At 45.3% G+C, this 25,114-nt stretch overlaps 1 protein-coding gene across 1 annotated transcript in view; it reads right to left on the bottom strand.

The window, feature by feature from the left end:
* LOC105483931 (zinc finger protein 721) overlaps window positions 1–25,114 on the bottom strand; it is a 177,736-nt gene that overhangs the window by 41,580 nt on the left and 111,042 nt on the right. The gene's annotated exons all lie outside the window — the stretch shown is intronic.

The raw sequence follows: 25,114 nt of genomic DNA, 5'->3' as shown, positions 1-25,114 counted from the left end.
TATCCACAGAGTAAACAGAAAATTTATAGAATGAAAGAAGATATTTGAAAACTATGCATCTGACAGAGGCCTAATTTCCAGAATCTGTAAGAAATGTAAACCACCAAAAAAGCAAAAAAACAAAATAACTCTATTTTAAAATGAGCAAAAACATGAACAGATACTTATCAAAGGAGAACTTACAGGCACCCAACAAACATGAAAATATGCTCTGCATCACTAATCATCAGAGCAATGCAAACCAAAACCACAGTGAGATAACATCTCACACCAGTCAGAATGGCTGTTACTAAAGATTCAAAAAAGGCAGATGTTGGTGAGGCTGTGGAAAAAATGGAACACTTATACACTCCTGGTAAGAATGTAAATCAGTTCAGCCACTGTAGAAAGCAGTATGGAGATTTCTCAAAGAACTTAGAACTACCATTTAATCTGGCAATCCCATTACTGGGTATTTATTCCAAAGAAATCCAATTTTTCTACCAAAAAGCTGTCAATGGATCTACAATTCTGGGGTCTGGAGGATGGTGGCTCTCTTCTCACAGCTCCACTAGGTGGTGCCCCAGTGGGGACTCTTTGTAGGGGCTTCAACCCCATATTTGTCTTCCACACTGCCCTAGCAGAGGTTCTCCATGAGGGCCCTGCCCCTGCAGCAAACTTCTGCCTGGGCATCCAGAAATTTCCATACATCATCTGAAATCCAAACGGAGGTTTCCAAACAACAATTCTCAACTTCTGTGCACCTGTAGGCTCAAAACCAGGTAGAAGATGCCACCTTCTGAAGCAATAGCCCAAGCTATACCTTGGCCCCTTTAAGTCACAGCTGGAGTGGCTTAAACACAGGGCACAAAGTCCTAGACTGCACACAGCAGAGGTACCCTGGGCCTGGCCCACAAACCATTTTTTTATTCCTAAACCTCCAGGCCTATAATGGGACAGGCTGTCACAAAGGTCTCTGACATGCCCTGGAGAAATTTTCTCCATTGTCTTGGTGATTAACTTTTGGCTTCTCATTACTTAAGCAAATTTTTGCAGCTGGCTTCAATTTCTCCTCAGAAAATGGGATTTTCTTTTCTATCACATTGTCAGGCTGCATATTTTCCAAACTTTTATGTCGGTTTCCCTTGTAAAACTGAAAGCCTTTAACAGCACCCAAGTCACCTCTTAAACGTTTTGTTGCTTAGAAATTTCTTCCACCAGATACTCTAAATCATCTCTCTCAAGTTCAAAGTTTCACAAATCTCTAGGACAGGGGCAGAATGCTGCCAGTCTCTTAGCTAAAACATAACAAGAGTCATCTTTGCTCCAGTTGCCAACAAGTTCCTCATCTCCATCTGAGACCACCACAGCCTGGATTTTATTGTCCATATCATTTTCGGCATTTTGGTCAAAGCCATTCAACAAGTTTCTGGGAGTTCCAAAACTTTCCCACATTTTTCTGTCTTCTTCTGAGCCCTCCAAGCTGTTCCAACCTCTGCCTGTTACTCAGAACTTCATTTTTGGTTATCTTTTGAGCAGCGTCTCACTCTACTGGTACCAATTTACTGTATTAGACCGTTTTCATTTTCATGCTGTTTTGATAAAGACATATCCAAGACTGGGCAATTTACAAAAGAAAGAGGTTTAATGGACTTACAGTTCCACAGGGCTAGGGAGCCCTCACAATCATGGTGCAAGTTGAAAGGCACATCTCACATGGCAACAGACAAGAGAAGAGAGCTTGTGCAGGGAAACTCCCCTTTGTAAGCCATCAGATCTCATGAGACTTACTCACTATCATGAGAAAAGCATGGAAAAGACCTGCCCCCATGATTCAATTACCTCCCACTGGGTCCCTCCCACAACATGTGGGAATTCAAAATGAGATTTGGGTGGGACACAGCCAAACCAAATCAGGCTCCTCCTGGGCTTCTGTTGTTTTCTGGGTAAATGGGTGATCCCTTCCCCTAGAGGACTCCACCTTAACCTAGCCCCTCCCAGTCAGTAATCTACCCTATTACTCCGCCAGATGCTAATTATTGCTCACTTGAGTCTTTCTCACCCTAATTGAAAATTAATGTCTGATCCCTCTCTCTCCCCCGCATAACCTCTGTGAAAAATGTCAGATGCCTTACACCCAGGAGGTTTCCTGCCTGTATTTCCTTTCCCAGCTCCCTCTCCCAGGCATGTAGACTCCATCAATTCATTCACACACATGTGTCCAGAGCCCACGCAGTTCCAGCCCCTGGGGATATAGCAGTGAACAAAAAAAATTCCCCCATCCTGTGGGAGCTGGAGTTCTAGTTGGGGGAGACAGATAAGAGACAAGATGAATAAATAATATATAAGTGTGATCGGTAGTGATAAGGACTGTGGAGAAAAAGAGATTGGAAAAGGAAGACAGTAAATCCCCAGGGGAGGCAGTTCTGCAACTTTAGAGGCAGATCAGGGAAGACCTCACTGTGAAGGTGACATTTAGGCAAAGGCTTGAAGGAGGTAAGGGAGGGAGCTGTGCAGCTATCTAAAGGAAGGGCAGTCCAGGCAAAAGGAACAGCAGGTGCAGGGGGCCTGGGGAGCCTGTATGTTCCAGGAACAGCACAAGGCCAGGGTGGCTGCAGGGCAGCAAGTGAGAGGAGGTGCGGTGGGAGGTGAGCTCAGTGGGGGTGATGTGCAGGCAACATGGGCCAATTCTCCAGGTCCTCTGAGTCACCTTAAAGCCTTTGGCTTTTACTCTGATGAGACCGGAAGCCAGTCCATGGTTCTGTGCAGAGCACTGATATGATTTCACCTAGTGTTGGGTTGCAAAGGGACTTCAGGGGTCAACAATGGAAGTGGAGACCAGTTAGGGGGAGAGGGATGAAGGGGACTCACACCAGGCAATGAGTAGTCATGGAGGATGAGAAGCTATTGGATTCTTATGTCTTGAAGGTGGGACCCACAGGAGGTGGGTGTGAGAGAGGAGGTGAGGACAGTGGCCTGGATCACTAACTGGAAGGATGGGGTTTGGGGAGGAGCAGGTCTGGGGAGGAGGATGCAATGTGGGCAGCCTGTACACAGCATTTAGATCTTTCTCTCCAGCTGTGTGTCAGTGGGCATTTGCCCCTGTGCCTTTGCACATGCTGGCCTCTGTGCCTGGCAGTAATTCCCTGCCCTGGGAGAAGAACTTTAACTGCCTTCTCAAGGGTACCTTTCTGGGTGAATGGGTGATCTCTTCCCCTAGAGGATTCCACCTTAACCCAGCCCCTCCCAGTCAGTAATCTCCCCTATTACTCCCCCAGATGCTAATTATTGCTCACTTGAGTCTTTCTCTGAATCAGTCCTGTCGGCCCCCAACTCTTCTATCCCTCTCTTTGCTTCTTGCACATGCTGGACCTCATGCATGTTGCACAGCCTTGACCATATTGTGCCCCAGAAGGTGCCCCAGAAATAAGGACAGTGTGCCATTCATCCCTAAAGCCTGTGTTTCTCAGAGTGCCCACACCTCAGAGTGTCTGCCACACAGTAAGGGCTCGACCAAAGACTGACTGGGGACCTGACTGGGGTCTTGCTCTCCCTTTAAGCCTCAACTGGCAGCAATCGCAGAGCTTCATCACTCCCTGTGAGCCCGTCTGGATGTTTATGCTGGATGACATGCACCCCCTCTGCCAGGAGTGCATAGTCTATGGCCTGACCAGGCAGCCATGGCAGATGAGAACTTCGACATCAACTTTATTGTGCTGCTGGGGTTTTTTCTGCTGACTCTCAACACGTTTCTCATGAGCCATGATCAGCCTCAGGTCTGTGGCAACTTCTGCAGCTCTGTCATGGTGACTGGGGACATCATCTGAAGCTCGTGCCACTGCTGCCCCAAGACAGGTGTTGGTGGGGCTGGGTAGGGATAGGAGGGTTGGAGACCATGCCTCTACCTCATGCATCAACTCTTCATCCTTCAATCATCTCCTCATTCTCATTTTGACTCTCTGTTTACTTCTTTCTGCTCTCGTGAGCATTCATCCATCCATCCATGTTTCCATCCATACTTTTTTTTTTTTTTTTTTTTTTTTTAATACAGAGTCTCGCATTGTCACCCCAGCTGGAGTGTGGAGTACAGCGGCACAATCTCGGCTCACTGCAACCTCCGCCTCCACCTCTGGGGTTCAAGCCATTCTCCTGCCTCAGCCTCCCAAGTAGCTGGGATTACAGGTGCCCACCACCATGTCCAGCTAATTTTTGTATTTTTAGTAGAGACAGGGTTTCACCATGTTGGCCAGGCTGGTCTCAAACTCCCGACCTGGTGATTCGCCCACCTTGGCCTCCCAAAGTGCTGGGATTACAGGCGTGAGCCACTGTGCCCGGCCTTCCATCCATACTTTCATCCACCCATTCATTCATCTATTCATCCATCACTTAGCAGAAGGGTTGATCAAAAGCCCCCAGGATCTGGAACCATGAAACAAACACCATGGAGGAGAAGAAATGAAGCACAACACATCACTCCTGTGCTTAAACTAAAAGCCAATGAGTGCTTTAAAGCTGAGACTCAGAAAGTGAGGTTCTATAGCTGAGTGGCAGAGTTTGGATTGGAGCTCAGATGTGCAAATGTAAGCATCATTCTCTCCTTTGATTTCTCCATTTCAGTGTCCCAGAGCTTTCTGGGGTGGGTCAGGTCTAATCTTGGTGCAATGCATTGAGCAATTCTTTATTTATTTATTTATTTATTTTTTTTGATATGGAGTCTCACTCTGTTGCCAGGCTAAAGTGCAGTGGCAAAATCTCGGCTCACTGCAACCTCTGCCTCCCGGTTACAAGCGATTCTCCTGCCTCAGCCCCTGGAGTAGCTGGGACTAGAGGCGCCCGCCACCACACCTGGCTAATTTTCGTATCTTTAGTAGAGAGGGAGTTTCACCATGTTGGCCAGGATGGTCTCAATCTCTTGACCTCATGATCCGCCTGCTTTGGCCTTCCAAAGTGCTGGGATCACAGGCATGAGCCACCGCACCTGGCCTGAGCAATTCTTTATCTTTTGGAGTCTTAATGTATTCCTAGCCCTAGGAGTGATTAAGGATGGGAAAAGCACTGGTATGACAGTCTTGTGTTCTAGTCCCAGTTCTGTCGCAAACTTTGTGTGTGATTTTGTCTTTCTGAGCCTCAGGGGGTTTTTTTGTTTTTTTTTTTTTGAGACGGAGTCTCGCTCTGTCTCCCAGGCTGGAGTGCAGTGGCCCAATCTCAGCTCACTACAACCTCCGCCTCCCGGGTTTAAGTGATTCTCCTGCCTCAGCCTCCCAAGTAGCTGGAACTACAGGCGTCCACCACCACTCCCGGCTAATTTTTTTTTTTTGTATTTTTAGTACAGACAGGGTTTCACTATATTGGCCAGGCTGGTCTCGAACTCCTGACCTTGTGATCCGCCCACCTCGGCCTCCCAAAGTGCTGGGATTACAGGCGTGAGCCACCGCGCCTGGCTTGAGCCTCAGCTTTTTATCTGAAAAATGGGCCTCAAGCCTCTATTTTGCACAGCTTCACAGGATATAAACATCAGAGAAGAGCTTAAAGAGAAGACAATTTTGTAAACTCTACAGTGTTGCATGTAGGTGAAAGGCTGCCAGGTACTTATAACCCTGAGAGAAGGACATGTCAGCTCCAAAATCAAATCTGTTTTCATTTTTATTTTTAAATTTAGACACAAAAATGTTTCTTTTTTCTTGAAGTAAATGCTTAAGAAGCTCTGATAACCAAATTAATGTTTTCCTCTCTTTTTTCTTTTTTTTTTTTTTTTTATATGGAGTCTCACTCTGTCACCCAGGCTGGAGTGCAATGGTGCAATCTTGGCCCACTGCAACCTCCACCTCCTGGGTTCAAGCAATTCTCCTGCCTCAGCCTCCCGAGTAGCTGTGACTACAGGTGCATACCACTACAACCAGCTAATTTTTTGTATTTTAGTAGAGATAGGGTTTCACCCTATTGCCCAGGCTGGTCTCAAACTCCTGAGCTCAGGCAACAAACCTGCCTTCGCCTCCCAAAGTGCTGGGATTACAGGCATGAGCCACTGTGCCCGGCCCTGTTTTTCTTTTGAAAATATTTTAATTTACTTTTTTTTGTTGAAAGTATTGCAGATAAGTATTCATTTCTAGCTTCAAAGATCATTTACCTCAGATTTATTTATATTTCTTTTTCTGGTTTTGGTTCTATGCAGCTGTGGAAATGTTACTTCTATCTTTGTAAATTATTTTTTTTCTCTCACTGATTTATACTGTTTTTTTCTACTCTGGTCTCATGCAGCTTGGCTATTTTTCAGTATTTATTTATTTTGTTGACACACTGCATTTCTGAATTTAAAGACTTATGTCTGGTTTTCAATTTTAGAAACTGTAAGTCACCAAGTCTGAATATTGACTTTAATTTTGAAAATGTATTCTGGGCCGGGCGCGGTGGCTCAAGCCTGTAATCCCAGCACTTTGGGAGGCCGAGACGGGCGGATCACGAGGTCAGGAGATAGAGACCATCCTGGCTAACACGGTGAAACCCCGTCTCTACTAAAAAAATACAAAAAACTAGCCGGGCGAGATGGCGGGCGCCTGTAGTCCCAGCTACTCAGGAGGCTGAGGCAGGAGAACGGCGTGAACCCGGGAGGTGGAGCTTGCAGTGAGCTGAGATCCGGCCACTGCACTCTAGCCTGGGCGACAGAGCGAGACTCTGTCTCAAAAAAAAAAAAAAAAAAAGAAAAAGAAAATATATTCTGTAGGCCAGGTGTGGTGACTCACGCTCATGCAGTGCTGTAATCCTGGCACTTTGGGAGGCCGAGGCAGGCGGATCACCTGAGGTCAGGAGTTCAAGACCAGCCTGACCAATGTGGTGAAACTCCATCTGTACTAAAAATACAAAAAATTAGCTGGGCATGGTGGCGCATGCCTGTAATCCCAGCTACTCGGGAGGCTGAGGCAGGAGAATCACTTGAACTCAGGAGGGGGAGGTTGCAGTGAGGCGAGATGGCACCACTGCAATCCAGCCTGGGTGACAGAGTGAGACTCTGTCTCAAAAAAAAAAAAAAAAAAAAGGCTGGGCGCGGTGGCTCACACCTGTAATCCCAGCACTTTGGGAGGTTGAGGCGAGTGGATCACCTGAGGTCGGGAGTTCAAGACCAGCCTGACCAACTGAAGAAACCTCATCTCTACTAAAAATACAAAATTAGTCAGGCACAGTGGTGCATGCCTGTAATCCCAGCTACTTAGTAGGCTAAGGCAGGAGAATCACTTGAACCCGGAAGGCAGAGGTTGCAGTGAGCCAAGATTGCACCACTGCACTCCAGCCTGGACAACAAGAGTAAAACTCCATCTCAAAAAAAAAAAAAAGTTATTGTAATTTCCTGAGAATTTTAGCTTTCTACATTTAAAGTTTCTAGAATATATATTTTCCCAAACAGCAAACATATCAACAATGCATACCTGAGGTAAATATTTCACAATTTTTTTGGCAGACAACAGCATCTCATGAAAAATTTCAAGTTATTTAGAATATATCTTTTCCTCAATATACTAAAGTAACAATAATTCTTAGAGTGTATTTTTAATACAGAAAAACTGATTTTATGTTTTCACAAAATTTTGAAAACTATCCCACTGAAAGGAATAATACCTAAATATGGGCAGAATGCCACTTTCCTCTATGACTAAGATAACACTCACAGGATTATTTACCTAAATTCAGGGTTTTGGCGTCAATCACCATGCTTCATCATGAACACTTTTCTGAATCCAAATTCTATTTGAATTTTCTATTTAATGCAGAAATTAATTTTTAAAATCTTATAGAAGTTTTATGTAGATAGATATTACTTGTTGAACTCACTTTAGTAGATGCCTTCGACTGTTATTTACATTGCCTAGAAAATACTACCTGCTGAGTTTCTGCTCTCATAAATTCAATGACATATTTTAGTCCTAAAACCTTTTCATTTAATGAATATTTTTTGTTTACTGGTTAAAAATTCTTCCCATTGGAGTGCCTCTGCCTGGTGCCCCCATTGTCTGGGAAGTGAGAAGCGCCTCTCCCTGGCCGCCAGACCGTCTGGGAAGTGAGGAGAGCCTCTGCCCAGCTACTGTGCAACACTCCAAGTGTGAAGCGACAGCTTTGTCTGTGATCTTTCTGCCTTCCCCAGGTTTGCATTTTCGACATTAAAGTTTACTTTTAAATTAAAAGTAAAAAAAAAAAAAAAAAAAAATTCTTCCCATTTATTTCTATGGCTAATTTGTCAAACTTTCTTATACAGCCATTTAACATTATTTATGTTCATGTAGTTGTTGTATACCAAAACAGTTAATTGATGTAATGGCCTTAATATAACTTAATAGGTCGGGCATGGTGGCTCACACCTGTAATCCCAGCACTTTGGGAGGCCGAGGTGGGCGGATGGATCACGAGGTCAGGAGTTTGAGATCGGCCTGACCAACGTGGTGAAACCCATTTCTATTAAAAATACAAAAATTAGCCAGGAGTGCTGGCACGCCTGTAATCCCAGCTATTCAGGAGGCTGAGGCAGGAGAATCGCTTGAATCTGGGAGGCAGAGGTTGAGTGAGCCAAGATTGCACACTGCACTCCAGTCTGGGTGACAAAGCGAGACTCTGTCTCAAAAAAAGAAAAAAAATATATATATATTATATATATATATTAAAAAACTTAATCAGAGTGAAAATGTGAGTGGCTAGGAGAGGGGGTGGATGTAGAAGGGGAAATTATACCAAGTTTCACTTAGATGAGAGAATAAGTATTAATGATTGATTGCACAGAATGGTGACTATAATAAATAATAATGTATTGTATATTTCAAAATTGCTATGGAGATTTCAAAAGTTTTCACCACAAAAAAATCATATGTGAGCTAAATAATTTGTCACTTAGCTCAATTTAATCATTTTACAGCATAAACATATCAAAATATGACATCATACCCAACAAATATATACAATAATATTTCAATTAAAAATATAATTTTTAAAGGTACCAGTTTTTCTTATTCAATAAATGTTTAACATATTCACTTTAAACTCTTAGGTGTTAAGCCTATAAATGTTTAATGGCTTAGAATAATGTCTCACACATTGCATGCACAAAATACTAACGACTATAATGGTCAGATTACCTTATGCTCATAGCTTTCTTTAAAGACAATATTATTTTGTATTTGTTCTTATTAAAATGTATTTTCTGTCTTAGTTAAATATTGATAAATATAGAAGGGAGGCTTTGTTCTCCTGCTTTATACATTCCAAAGTCAAATTGCAATTTTATTAACTTCCTTTCTATTCAGTAATTCATTTGTCACCCACAGTAAACATAAGTATTAACTAACACAATTATAGTCATATTCTCCATCTTAATAATGGAGTAAAATTTGTGTCTTTTATTGATTGGGTTATAGCCTTATTTTATATTTTTATCTCATGTTATTTCATGTCAAGTACATAAGATATAAATTTTTATAAAATACTGTGAAATAAAAATAAATGTCTTTTGCTCGAGCTCAGGAGTTCAAGACCAGTCTGGGCTACATGGCAAGACCACATCTCTACTAAAAGTACAACAGACAGCCAGGAATGGTGGTGTATGCCTGTGGTCCCAGCTACTCAGGAGACTAAGCAGGAGGGTCCTTTGAACCAAGGAGGCAGAGGTTGCAGTGAGCCAAGATCATGCCACTGCACTACAACCTGGGTGACAGAGCAAAAATTTGTCTTGAAAATAATAAATACATACATACATAAACGTCTTAATAGGCACAAATTATGATAGCAATGTTATAATTGCAATGTCATAGTAATCAAATAATATAGTACTACCATAGGAATAGAATTATGTAAATTAAAACAATGAAATTGAAGGTATAGTAATAAACACATTAATTTTAGGTAAACATAATTCTGTTAATCATGCTAGGAAATCCCAATAAGAGAAGTTGTTCAAAACATAATGCTGAGATATCAGTTTTCAACATGCAAAAACAATGGATATACATACATACATATTAAATAAAATAGAGTAAATGAATAGTCATATAACAAGTAAAAAAAGTGTTAAATTATTTTCACATAGAAAAGCTCAGTGTCAAATTGCATAAATTCTAAATTTCACCAATATTTAATAAATACATAATTTTTTCACAAAAACTTTAGGCAATAGCAGAGATAACATTTTTCTATTAATCTATTAGCCAGGGGTACTGTGATACCAAGGCCCGGCGCAGTGGCTCATGCCTGTAATCCCAGCACTTTGGGAGCCCGAGGTGGGCAGATCACGAGGTCAGTAGATCAGGACCATCCTGACTAACATGGAAAAACCCCGTCTTTACTAAAAATACAAAAAATTAGCTGGGCATGATGGTGCGCGCCTGTCATCCCTGCTACTTGGGAGGAGAACTGCTTGAACCAGGAAGTCAGAGGTTGCAGTGACCCAAGATTGCGTCACTGTACTCCACCCTGGGCGACATAGTGAGACTCTGTCTCAAAAAAAAAAAAAAAACAGACAAAACAATCACAAGTAAAGAAGACTACGAACCAAAATTCCATATAAATACAGAATTCCTGATGAAATTATTAGAAATGTTAGCAAACTAAATCCAGCAACATGTAAAACTGATTACTTACCACTGAGAGGTGACAATGTGCTAACAGCCCTCTTGGCGCCTCCTCGGCCTCAGTATCCACTCTGGTGGCGCTTGAGGAGCCCTTCAGCCCGCCACTGCACTGTGGGAGCCCCTCTCCGGGCTGGCCGAAGCCGGAGCCGGCTCCCTCCGCTTGTGGGAAGGTGTGGAGGGAGAGGTGCGGGCGGGAACTGGGGCTGCGTGGGCGCTCGCGGGCCAGTGTGAGTTCCGGCGGGCGCGGGTTCGGAAGGCCCAGCACACGGAGCAGCCTGGCCGGCGCCGCGGGCCCAGGGCAGTGAGGGGCTTAGCACCCTGGCCAGCAGCTGCAGAGGGTGCACCGGGTCCCCCAGCAGTGCCGGTAGGCCTGCGCTGCGCTCGAATTCTCGCCGAGCCTCAGCAGCCTCCCCACAGGGTAGGGCTCAGGACCTGCAGCCCGCCAGGTCCGAGCCCCGCCCCGCCCCGGACTCCCGCGTAGCCCGAGCCTCCCCTACGGGCACCGCCCCCTGCTCCGTGGCGCCCCGTCCTATAGACTGCCCAAGGGCTGAGTAGTGCAGGCGCGGCTCCCGACTGGAGGGCAGCTCCGCCTGCAGCCCCCGTGCAGGATCCTCTGGGTGAGGCCAGCTGGGATCCTGAGTCTGATGGGGACTTGGGGAACTTTTTTTTTCTTTCTTTCTTTCTTTTTTTTGAGACGGAGTCTCACTCTGTCGCCCAGGCTGGAGTGCAGTGGCGCGATCTCAGCTCACTGCAAGCTCCGCCTCCTGGGTTCACGCCATTCTCCCGCCTCAGCCTACCGAGCATCTGGGATTACAGGCGCCCACCATAGGCCCGGCTAGTTTTTTGCATTTTTAGTAGACGCGGGTTTTCACCATGTTAGCCGGGATGGTCTCGATTTCCTGACCTCGTGATCCGCCCGCCTCGGCCGCCCAAAGTGCTGGGATTACAGACGTGAGCCACCACGCTGAGCCGACGTGGGGAACTTTTATGTCTAGCTAAGGGATCCTAAACGCCCCAATCAGCACTCGTGTCTAGCTCAGGGTTTGTAAATACACCAATTGGTACTCTGTGTCTAGCTAACCTAGTGGGGACTTGGGGAACTTTTCCATCTATCACTCTGTGTCTAGCTCAAGGATTGTAAACGCACCAATCAGCACTCTGTCAAAACGGACCAATCAGCTCTCTGTAAAATGGACCAATCAGCAGCATGTGGGGAGGGCGGTCAGATAAGGCAATAAAAGCAGGCTGCCCAAGCCAGCAGTGGCAACCCGTTGGGGTCTTCTTCCACACTGTAGGAGCTGTGTTCCTTTGCTCTGCAATAAATCTTGCTGCTGTTGAGTCTGGGTCCATGCTGCCTTTAAGAGCTGTAAGAGCCGGGCGCGGTGGCTCACGCCTGTAATCCCAGCACTTTGGGAGGCCGAGGCGGGCGGATCACAAGGTCAGGGGATTGAGATCGCGGTGAAACCCCGTCTCTACTAAAAATACAAAAAATTAGCCGGGCGCGGTGGTGGGCGCCTGTAGTCCCAGCTACTCAGGAGGCTGAGGCAGGAGAATGGCGTTAACGCGGGAGGCGGAGCTTGCAGTGAGCCGAGATCGCACCACTGCACTCCAGCCTGGGTGACAGAGCGAGACTCCATCTCAAAAAAAAAAAAAAAAAAAAAGAGCTGTAACACTGACGGGGAAGTCCTGCAGCTTCACTCCTGTCAGCAAGACCACGAACACACCAGAAGGAAGAAGCTCCAGACCCATCTGAACATCTGAAGGAACAAACTCCGACCCACTGTCTTTAAGAACTGTAACACCAGGAGGGTCCGCGGCTTCATACTTGAAGTCAGCAAGACCAAGAAGCCACCAATTCCGGGCACACCATGACCAAGTAATAGTTTGTCATAAATGCAGTGTTGGCTTAATATTTTAAAAATCAGGGCCGGGCGCGGTGGCTCACGCCTGTAATCCCAGCACTCTGGGAGGCCGAGGCGGGCGGATCACGACCTCAGGAGATCGAGACCACCCTGGCGAGCACGGTGAAACCCCGTCTCTACTAAAAATGCAAAAAAAATTAGCCGGGCGTGGTGGCGGGCGCCTATAGTCCCAGCTTCTCCGGAGGCTGAGGCAGGAGAATGGCGTGAACCCGGGAGGCGACGGAGTTTGCAGTGAACAGAGATCGCGCCACTGCACTCCAGCCTGGGCGACAGAGCAAGATTATGTCTCAAAAAAAAAAAAAAAAAATCAACCAACATATTACAAAATGTTACCTGAACAATAGAAAGAGGTGATAATTTAAATAGACACAAAAAGTACAACAGATCCAGCACCCATTCATGATAAAACACTCAGAAATCTACTAGAAAGGAACTTGTAAGACTGGCTAAAAAGCATCTATAAGAAATCAATAGCTAATAGTATACTTAAAATGGTAGATGATTGCAGGCTGTATCTGTAAGTTTAAAAATGGAACAAGAATGTACACTTTTTCCACTCTGTTTAACATTGTACTGGAAGTATTAGCCAGAAAACTATACTGGATAAATAAATAAAACCTTCAGATTAGAAAAGAATTAGAATACTGTTTTCTTGCCATAATGTTATATAAAAAACTAATTTATCAAAAACGTACCTGAGTTAATAAATAATTTTATTAATATCACAAAATACAAGATTAACAAACAAGGTTAAATAATACTGTTATATAACATAACCAACAGACTGAAAATTAAATTATGAAAAAATAACATAAAAACCATTTAAGAATATATTAAAAGCAAGTACACATGCTTTACACTGAAAATTATTCAAAATGCTGAAAGAAATTTTTAAAACTAAAGATACATCTAGTATTCAAGATTATCAATGAGAAATATTAAGATCAAAATACCCAACAAATATATCTACAGATTCAATGCAAATTTCAGAGTGAATTATTTTTCTTTTTTTTTTTTAAGATGGAGTTTCACTCTTGTTGCCCAGGCTGGAGTGCAATGGTGCAATCTAGGCTCACGGCAACCTCTGCCTCCTAGGTTCAACCAATTCTCCTACCTCAACCTCCTGAGTAGCTGGGATTACAAGCATGCACCACCATTCCTGGGTAATTTTGTATTTTTAGGAGACACAGGGTTTCTCCATGTTGGTCAGGCTAGTCTCGAACTCCCGACCTCAGGTGATCCACCTGCCTCGGCCTCCAAAGTGTTGGGATTACAGGTGTGAGTCACCGGACTGGCTAGTTTCATGGAAATGGACAAGCTGCTCTTTCTAAATTCTATATGGACATGCAAAAAAATCAAACACACATGAGAATTTTGAAAATAAAAATGAAATGTATTTCTGATATTAATTTTTACTAAAATGTTATACTAACCAAACAATATGGCATTACCATAAGAATTGATTTTGGGGGCCCACCCAGGATTGATACAGAGCCATAGGAACCCCCACCTCAGCCAAGAAAAATGGTGAGTGAATGTGCAACCCCAGGAAACCACACTTCTCCCAAAGATCTTTGCAACCCTTGCATCAGGCGATTCCCTTGTGAGCCCACTCCACCCAGGGTCTTGGGTCTCACACACAAAGCTGTGTGGAGTCTCAGTAGAGCAGCTGCTCAGACACACACAGAACACACACAGAGACCCAGGAACTTTACATACTTCAGCCTTGGGACATCCAATAAAGATGACCGCAACTCAGGCAAAGTGCATACCCCGAGGAAGGGAGTTGAATCCCTGGGGCTGTGCAGCATCAGTTTGTGGATCCCACTTCCATGGCACTTCACAATATAAGACCCACTGATTTGGAATTCCAGCCAGTTACTGGTGACAGTGTAGTACCTGCCTGAGATGGGTCAGAGCTTCTGGGTGAGGGGTGGGCTGCCATATTTGCTATTTGGATGACAAAGTCCTTGCAACCTGTGGGCTTTGGAGAGTCCAAATGATCTGAATGAGGAAGGGACCCCACAGCACGGCACAGCTGCTTTACCAAAATGTTGCCAGATTGCTTCTTTAAATGGGACCCCAATCCATTTCCCTCACTGTGTGAGTTCTCTCCAGCAGGGGCCTCCAGCCACCCCACCCATATTCTATGAACAGAGTTCTGATTTCTCTCTGGGATGGAATGCCTAGGGAGGAGGGGTGTGCTGCCACCTTGGCTGTTTGGGGACTAAGTCATTTAAGCCTGAGGGTTTGGAGATTCCAAGCAGACTTGGGCAGAGGTGGTTCCCCAGCATGCCATGGCTGTTTTGTTGAAGCATAGCTTTACTGCTTTTTTTTTTTTTTTTTTTTTTTAGACAGAGTCTCGCTCTGTCGCCCAGGCTGGAGTGCTGTGGCCGGATCTCAGCTCACTGCAAGCTCCGCCTCCCGGGTTCCCGCCATTCTCCTGCCTCAGCCTCCCGAGTAGCTGGGACTACAGGCGCCCGCCACCTCGCCCGGCTAGTTTTTTGTATTTTTTAGTAGAGACGGGGTTTCACCGTGTTAGCCAGGATGGTCTCTATCTCCTGACCTCCTGATCCGCCCGTCTCAGCCTCCCAAAGTGCTGGGATTACAGGCTTGAGCCACCGCGCCCGGCCAGCTTTACTGCTTCTTTAAGTGGGACCCCGATTCACTCCTCCTTGGTGGGTCCTCCCAGCCAGGGCCTCCGTCTACTTCTGCCCAGGTTCTAAGGCCAATAGAGTTCTAATTTCTTCCTGGGATGGAGTGCCCAGGGGGTGGGGTGGGCCACCATTTTTGCTGTTTGGGCAGGTAAGTTAGTGCAGACTGTGGGCTTTGGATAGCCCAAAGCACTTGAGGGCTGAAGGGATCCACAACACAGCACAGGTGCTCTACCAGAACACAGCCAGACTGCTTCTTTAAGTAGGCATCTGATCCCATTCCTCCTGATTGGGTGAGACCTCCAAAGCAAAGCTGTCAGCCACCTTCTACAGGTGTGTTCAGGCAAGCAACAGGTCAGTATGCATTCTGGAATGGAGATTCCAGAGAAAGGGGCAGGCTGCCATCTTTGCTGTTTCACAGCCTTAACTGGTGATACTTCCAGATACTGAAAAAACCAAGGTTACTAGGGTCTGGAGCAGACCTCCAGAAAACCACAGCAGCCCTACACAACAGTGGTCAGACTGTTAAAAGAAAAACAAACAACAAAAAATAACCACAATAACCCTATCCAAAAGTCAGCAACCTCAAACATTGAAATAGATAAGGCCACTGTCTTAATTTAATTTAGGAGAGCTAAATAATTAAACATGAGGCCAAAGTACATAAGAAAGCAGCAGCCTTTTATTGCAAATATGCATACACTCTCCGGGGAGGTTCTCCAGTCCTCAAGTATGGGGCCAGGGAAGTCGCGCTGGGGCTCTCAGGTGAGGTTCTCCGGTCCACCAATGCGGGGGCGAAGAAGTCACACCGGCTCCTGCCTCCAGGGACTTTTATGCATTGTTACTGGAAGTGGGAGGGCAGTGGGTGGGATAAGGGCGTGATAGGGGCATCTCCATAGGCATGGCCAGGTAAGTTTCGATCTCTTCCGATTGATGTCACCTGGCGCATGCTCGGTTGTCCTGCACTTTCCCGGGCATGGGAGAGTTGGTGATGAAGAACCTGGAAGCAGTCGGGACTGTGCCATCTTGTTCACCTTCCTCCATTTTGTCCCTTCTCCCTCACCCAAACACCCACAAAGATGAGAAATGGCACAAAAATGATGAAAACTCAAAAGTCAGAGCGCGCCCTTTTCTCCAACCAACTGCAACACCTCTCCAGCAAGGGTTCAGAACTGAGCTGAGTCTGAGATGGCTGAAATGAGAGAAGTAGGCTTCGTAATGTGAATACAAATAAACTTGGCTGAGCTAAATAGGCACATTGTAACTCCATGCAAGGAAGCTAAGAATCATGATAAAACAATGCAGGAGCTGGCAGCCAAAATAGCCAGTATGAAGAGAAACATAAATGACCTGATACAGCTGCAAAACACACTACAAGACCTTCACAATGTAATCACAAGTATTAATAGCAGAATAGATCAAGTGGAGGAAAAAACATCTCAGAGCTTGAAGACTGTCTTCCTGAAATCAGACAGACAGGCACAAATAAAGAAAAAAAAAAGGAATAAATGAAACCTTGGAGACATATGGGATTGTGTAGAGACTGAATATACAACTGATGAGGGTACCTGAAAGAAATGGGGAGAATTGAACCAAGTTGGAGAACATATTTCAGGATGTCATCCAGGAGAACTTCCTCAACCTAGATAGATAGGCCAACATTCAAATGCAGGAAATGCAGAAAGCCCTACTAAGATATTCTATGAGAAGATTACTCCCAAGACACGTAATCATCAGATTCTCCAAGGTCAAAATGAAAGAAAAATATCTTAAGGGCAGCTAGAGAGTAAGGCAAGGCCACCTACAAAGAAAAGCTCATCAGACTAAGAGCAGACCTTGTAGGGGTTCAGACAGACTGGTGGGAAAAGTCTTAGTTGTAATAGCCATAAACCCTCTTGGAAGGCCTGAGGGTTTTGCAAAACTTTGGTAATAGATCTGGCTGAAGGCAGCCTGGTCGCTTTACCTTAAGTTATTAACTTAGGATGCAAATACAAAGGGAGGTAGAGTAGTTTATCTAACTAGCTTATTTACTCATGTAGTCCTAAGACTAACCTTTGATCTACCGTGGTGCCTAATTGCTTTCTACTCGGGAAGTCAGCAATATCAATTACCTTCTAGTGGTGTTTACTCAAAGTTTTGTTATTTAATCTTTACTGAATAAATGTAAGTTTCGCTGGCTGGTTGGGGCTGTTGCTGCTACTCCCTACAGCACCTCTGTTAGTCTGTGAAGCAGCCTGGACCCTCAGCTGCACTGGCAAAGCAGAATATCTGTGTCAGTGTACCTTGTTCATCCATTGTAGAGTCAGGGTCAGCGGGTTGGACCCCTGCAAGATTTCTCACTGGAAACCCTACAAGCCAGAAGAGACAGAAATAACAGACTGGGTGCAGTGGCTCATGCCTGTAATCCCAGCACTTTGGGAGGCTGAGGCAGGCAGATCACTTGAGGTCAGGAGTTTGAGACCAGCCTGGCCAACATGGTGAAACCCCGTCTATAATAAAACTACAAAAAATTAGCCAAGCATGGTGGTGCATGCCTGTAATCCCAGCTACTTGAGAAGCTGAGGCAGAAGAATCGCTTGAACCTGGGAGGTAGAGGTTGCAGTGAGCCAAGATCATGAATTGCACTCCAGCCTGGGCAACAAAGGTGAAACTCTGTTTCAAATATATATATATAATATACCTACGTAGGGACCAGGCCACAGGGTCTGTGGGTTTTTCTCCCCGTGTGCAGAGACAAGAGATCATAGAAATAAAGATACAAGACAAAGAGATAAAAGAAGAGAGCTGGGCCTGGGGAACCACTACCACCAATACGCAGATACCGGTAATGGCCCCGAATGCCTGGCTGTGTTGTTATTTATTGGATACAAAGCAAAAGGATCAGGATAAAGAGTGTGAGTCGGCCGGGCGCGGTGGCTCACGCCTGTAATCCCAGCACTTTGGGAGGCTGAGACGGGCGGATCAGGAGGTCAGGAGATGGAGACCATCCTGGCTAACACGGTGAAACCCCGTCTCTACTAAAAAATACAAAAAGCTAGCCGGGCGAGTTGGCGGGCGCCTATAGTCCCAGCTACTCGGGAGGCTGAAGCAGGAGAATGGCGTGAACCCGGGAGGCAGAGCTTGCAGTGAGCTGAGATCCGGCCACTGCACTCCAGCCTGGGTGACAGAGCGAGACTCCGTCTCAAAAAAAAAAAAAAAAAAGAGTGTGAGTCATCTCCAATGACTGATAAGGTCACGTGAGTCACATGTCCACCGGATAGGGGGCCCTTCCCTGTTAGGTAGCCAAGGCGGAGAGAGAGAGGACAGCTTACGTCATTATTTCTTCTATGCTATTTTCAGAAAGGTCAAATACTTTAATACTTTCACTAATTTTGCTACTGCTATCTAGAGGGCGGAGCCAGGTGTACAGAGTGGAACATGAAAGTGAAACAGGAGGGTGACCTCTGAAGCACAGCATCACAGGGAGATGGTTAGGCCTCCGGATAACCGCAGGCAGGCCTGACTGATGTCAGGCCTTCCACAAGAGGTGGTGGAGCAGAGTCTTCTCTAAACTCCCCCAGGGAAAGAGAGACTCCCTTTCCCCGTCTGCTAAGTAGCAGGTGTTTTTCCTTGGCACTGATGCCACAGCTAGATCACGGTCCACTTGGTAACGGGCGTCTTCCCAGATGCTGGCGTTACCGCTAGACCAAGAGCCCTCTAGTGGCCCTGTCTGGGCGTGACAGAGGCTCACACTCTCTTCTGGTCACTTCTCACCTTGTCCCTTCAGCTCCTATCTCTGTATAGCCTGGTTTTTCCTAGGTTATAATTGTAGAGCAAGGACTATTATAATATTGGAATAAAGAGTAATGCTACAAACTAATGATTAATAATATTCCTATATCATCATATCTATAATTCATGTCTAGAATAACTCTTGTTATTTTATATATTTTATTATACTGGAACATCTCGTGCCCTCCGTCTCTTACCTCAGCACCTGGGTGGCTTGCCGCCCACATACCTAAATGATTTTTATGATATTATTATTAAATGTGGTTTTTAATTTTCAGTATGTTGATTACAGTTATATAAAAGATGTATTTAACCTTGTCTATTAATCTTGTATTTTGTGACATTAATAAAATTTTTTATTAACTCAAGTGTGTTTTCGGTAAAGTTATCATAGTTTTTAATCCAATATTGTGGCAAGAAAATAGTATCCTACTTCTTTTCTAATCTGAATATTTTATTTATTTTTCTAGTATACTTTTCTGGCTAATGCTTCCAGGACAGTGTAAAAACAGAGTGGAAAAAGTGTATATTCTTATTCCATTTTTAAACTTACAGATACACCCTGCATTTATTTACAATTAAGTACATTGTTAGAAGCTATTGATTTCTTTTTTTTTCTCTCTCTTTTTTTTTTTTTTTTTTGAGACGGAGTCTTACTCTGTCGCCTAGGCTGGAGTGCAGTGGCTCAATCTCGGCTCACTGCAACCTCCACCTCCCAGGTTCAAGTGATTCTCCTGCCTCAGCCTCCTGAGTAACTGGGATTACAGGCATACACCACCACACCCGGCTAATTTTTGCATTTTCAGTAGAGACGGGGTTTCACCATGTTGGTCAGGCTGGTCTTAAACTCCCGACCTCGTGATCCGCCCACCTCTGCCTCCCAAAGTTCTGGGATTACAGACGTGAGCCACCATGCCCAGTCAGCTATTGATTTCTCATAGATGCTTTTTAGCAGGTCTTACATGTTCCTTTCTAATAGATTTCTGAGTGTTTTATCATGAATGGGTGCTGGATTTGTCATACTTTTTTTGTCTATTTACATTGACACTTTTTTCTATTGTTCAAGTAACACTGTAATATTTTAGTTGATTTTTAAAATATTAAGCCAACACTGCACTTGTGACAAACTATTAGTTGGTTATGGTATGTAATCAGGTTTACATGTTGCTGGATTTAGTGTGCTAACATGTCTTTTTTTTTTTTTTTTTCTTTTTTTGAGGTGGAGTCTTGCTCTGTTGCCCAAACTGGAGTGCAGTGGCACTATCTTGGCTCACTGCAACCTCCGCCCACTTCCCAGGTTCATGCGATTCTCCTGCCTCAGCCTCCCAAGTAGCTGGGACTACAGGTGAGCACCACCACACCCAGCTAATTTTTGTATTTTTAGTAGAGACAAGGTTTCACCATGTTGGCCAGGATGGCCTTGATCTCTTGACCTAGTGATCCCCCTGCCTCAGACTCCCAAAGTGCTGGGATTACAGGCATGAGCCACCATGCCCAGCCATGTGCTAACATTTTTAATAACTTCATCAGGAATTCTATATTTATATGGAATTTTGGTCCATAGTCTTCTTTACTTGTGATTCTTTTGTCTGGCTTTGGTATCACAGTACCCCTGGCTAGTGAATTAATAGAAAAATGTTATCTCTGCTATTGATGAAAGTTTTTGTGAAAAAAATTATATTACATTTTTATTAAATGTTGGTGAAATTTAGAATTAATGCAATTTGGGCCGGGCGCGGTGGCTCAAGCCTGTAATCCCAGCACTTTGGGAGGCCGAGGCGGGTGGATCACGAGGTCAGGAGATCGAGACTATCCTGGCTAACATGGTGAAACCCCGTCTCTACTAAAAATACAAAAAACTAGCCGGGCGTGGTAGCGGGCGCCTGTAGTCCCAGCTACTTGGGAGGCTGAGGCGGGAGAATGGCGTGAACCCGGGGGGCGGAGCTTGCAGTGAGCCGAGATCGCGCCACTGCACTCCAGCCTGGGAGACACAGCGAGACTCCGTCTCAAAAAAAAAAAAAAAAAAAAAAAAAAAAAAGAATTAATGCAATTTGACACTGAACTTTTCTATGGAAAAATAATTTAATTAATACTTTCTCCTTTTATGTGGGTATTCACTTACTCTCATTTAATATATGTGGGTATATATTCTTCATTTTTGCATGTTGAAAACTGATTTCTCAGCATTATTTGTTGGACAAATTTCCCCCATTGGAATTTCGTGGCATCTTTGACAGAATTATTTTTACCTCAGATTAATACCTTCAACTTTATTATTTTAATTTACATAAATCAATTCCTATAGTAGTACTGTATTCTTTGATTACTATAACATTGTAACTATAACATTACTATCATAATCTTTACCTATCAAGAGGCTTTTTTTGCTTTTTTTTTTTAAGACAGTGTCTTGCTCTTGTTGCCCAGACTGGAGCACATTGGCACAATTTTGGCTCACTTCAACCTCTGCCTCCTGGGTTCAAGTGATTCTCCTGCCTCAGCCTCCCAAGTAGCTGGGATTACAAGTGCCCACCATCACACCCAGCTAATTTTTGTATTTTTAGTAGAGACGGGGTTTCGCCATGTTGGCCAGGCTGGTCTTGAACTGCTGACCTCTGGTGATCTGCCCGCTTTGGCCTCCCAAAGTGCTGGGATTACAGGGGTAAGCCACCTCGCCCGTCTGGACATTTATTTATTTATTTATTGAGACACTGTCTTGCTCTGTCACCCACTCTGCAGTGCAGTGTGATGATCTTGGCTCACTCCAACCTCTGCCTCCTGGGTTCGAGGGATCCTCCTGCCTCAGCCTCCTGAGTAGCAGGGACCACAGGCATGCACCACCACACAGGACTGACTTTTGTAGTTTTGGTAGAGATGGGGTGTTGCCATGTAGCCCAGGCTGGTCTTGAACTCCTGAGCTCAAGCAAAAGACAGTTTTTTAAAAAAATTTTTATACTAGTTTACAAAAGTTTATATCCTAGGTACTTGACATGAAATAGTATGAAATAAAAATATAAAATAGGCCAGGTACAGTCACTCATGCCTGTAATCCTAGCACTTTGGGAGGCCAAGGTGGGAGGATCACAAGTTCAGGAGATCAATACCATCCTGGCCAATATGGTGAAACCCTGTCTCTACTAAAAATACAAAAGTTAGTTGGGTATGGTGGCAGGTGCCTGTAATCCCAGCTACTCAGGAGGCTGAGGCAGGAGAATTGCTTGAACCAGGGAGAAGGAGGTTGCAGTGAGCCAAGATCATGCCACTGCACTCCAGCCTGGGCAACAGAGCAAAACTCTGTCTTGAGAAAAAGAAAAAAAAAAAATATATATATATATATATATATAAATAAGGCCGTAACTTAATCAATAAATAACACAAAATTTACTCCATTATTAAGATGGAGAATATGACTATAATTGTGTTAGTTAATACTTACGTTTACTGTGGGAGACCAATTAGTTACTGAGTAGAAATGAAGTTAATAATATTGCAATTTGACTTTTGACTTTGGAATGCATAAAGCTAGCAAACCAAGCCTCCCTTCTATATTTATCAACATTTAAGTAAGACAAAATGAATTTTAATAAGAACAAATAAAAAATAATAATATTGTATTTAAAGAAAGCTATGAACAAAAGATAATCTGACCATCACAGTCATCAGTATTTCTTCATACAATATGTAAGACAATATTTTAAGCCATTAAACATTTTTAGATTTAACACCCAAGAGTTTAAAGTGAATATGTTAAATATTTATTGAATAAAAAATTGGTACCTTTAAAAATTAGATTTTAATTGAAATAAAATTAACAGGCCAGGCATGGTGGCTCACACCTATAATCCCAGCACTTCAGAAGGCCAAGGCGGGCAGATCACCTGAGGTCACGGGTTTGAGACCAATCTGACCAAAATGGTGAAACCTGGTCTCTACTAAAAATACAAAAATTAGGCAGGTGTGGTGGTGCGTGCCTGTAATCCCAGCTACTTGAGAGGCTGAGGAAGGAGAATCACTTGAACCTGGGAGGCAGAAGCTGCAGTGAGCCAAGATCACGCCATTGCACTCCAATCTGGGCAACAGAGCAAGACCCCATCTCAAACAAACAAACAAACAAAAAGATTATTCACAAAAATGGAAGTAAAATTTCCACAAATGTATAGAGCCAAAACCAGAGAAATAAATACAAATGGAACGGAGAGAAATTGTCCTTAAGGCTGGAAATGGGTTCTTACAATACCTTCAACAAAAAAGGGTAAATTATTTTCAAAATAAAAACATTAATTTGGTTATCAATAGGAGCTTCTTAAGTGTGTAGTTCAAGAAAAAAGAAATGAATATGAGTGAGAGAGTATGCACGAAAGAGAGAAGGGAAGGTTACCAGGGCTGGGCCCAGCCAAGGCTTTGACATCACCTTATTTGCCTACTATAGGGATGAAGTAGGTGGACACGTGGCCGTATTATTACACTATATTAATACAAATACACCTTCCAGCCCTGGGAAGCAGCATACAATTCTGTAGCCAAGAGATGTTAGAATGCTGCTGGAGGATTCCAGGATCTCACAGGCTAGATTTCAGAGTTCTGAATTTTAGACTTTTCAAGGACATGTGCCCATCTGGGGTTCAGGCATAATCGACTATATTTACTGATGGTGACTGTGTGCATGCCACCATAACATGTTACACCATTAGCTCACTTAAGGGACTCCATGAGGCAGGTACTGCTATCTTGACTTTACAGAGGACACTGAGCACAGGCAAGTAAATTCCCCATGGTCACACAGCTGGAAATAGCAGGGCAGTTGGAATGCGAACCCAGAGTCTGTGTGCTTAGCCACAATACAGTCCTGCATAACTGCAAAACAAGCTTACGTGCGTGAGCATCTATCTGCCCAAGCAGACAAGTGTCAAACTACGCGAATGCCGTCCGAGCACTGCGTGAGCATACACTTCTCTGAAAGCGTTCTGCTCATCAACAGAGCCAGCCGGTGACTTTTCTGATCACTTAATGCACCTATCCAATGTCTCTCCACAGGCGGCCCCTGGGTCTGCCGGGGTGCTGGCGTCGGGGTGGCCCTGGCGCTGTCCCCAGCCCCATTCCCCAGCCCATGCAGCGCCATGAGGTGGGATTCCTGGGCGCGTTCTGTGCTCTGGCCCACCCGCGACGCCAGCTACCTGCGGGGCCAGACCCAGCTCCACCCCTCTGGGCTCCGCGGATCAGGGGGTCGCCCAGGGGCGCGGGCCCGGCTTCGTCCTCGACGCCCACGGTGTCCGCCCCGGCCCTGTCTTGGCCGACTGCGGCCGGGTCCGGCGGGGACAGGGGCTGCGCAGCGCAGCCTGGAGTGGGGGCGGCGGGGCCCCCGGGGGCTGCTCGGAACCGAGGGTCCTGGGGCCGCCCGCCCCGCACAGCTCCGAGCGAGCTTGGGGAGGGAGACACACTCTCAGCCCATCTCGCCGCGCCCGACAGCGCTCCGAGTCCGGAGTCCCTTACCCCCATTCTACAGACACGAAGCTGAGGCCAAAGACCGGACGCTCACTCCTGAGTATTCGCTGCCTGCTGCGTGGACACCACCGACCTACTGTTTACAGAGGTCAGGGACCCGGCCCCCCAGACCCCCAGGACCCCCAGGACCCGCTTCCGGGGGAGGAGGGTGTCCTCAGCAACGGTGACCCGCACCACAGCGCTGCTCACCCAGGTCACTGCCCCAGCCCGTGCGAGGCCCGCAGGGCGCTGGGGATGAGCGACCGACTCCCGGGAACCTGCGCCTCAGGGTAAGGGAGGGCTGCGCACCCAACTCGGCTCTGTGAGGACCCACTGAGGTCGGCATGCGGGCTGCGGCCCCGAAGGCAGGGTTTCTGGAGAGGTGGTTCGAGAGCCTGGAGGAAGGATGGGCTGTGCGTGTGTGTGTGAGACTGTGTGTGTGAGACTGTGTACGTGGCGTGCGACTGTGTGTGCGCGCGCGTATATGTCTGTGTGTGTACGTCTGTGTGTGCGTGCGTGTATAATTTCTAAGTGGACATCACCTTACACATCACAAGGTTAAAAAATGACCCCTGGGCTGTGCCAGGCCAAGCAGGGAGAGAAAGCCCCGCTTGAAAGTGCCTGGAGGACCCAGGCTGTCACTCTCGCCACATTCCGTGGAGTGTGTGGTTGCAACTTCTGTCACTCAAGGTCTGAGGGCGGG

The sequence above is a fragment of the Macaca nemestrina genome, chromosome 3, assembly GCF_043159975.1.
Source record: "Macaca nemestrina isolate mMacNem1 chromosome 3, mMacNem.hap1, whole genome shotgun sequence".
Taxonomy (NCBI): Eukaryota; Metazoa; Chordata; class Mammalia; order Primates; family Cercopithecidae; genus Macaca; species Macaca nemestrina.
Note: the sequence above shows the minus strand (reverse complement) of the source record. Positions and strands in the feature narration are given on the sequence as shown.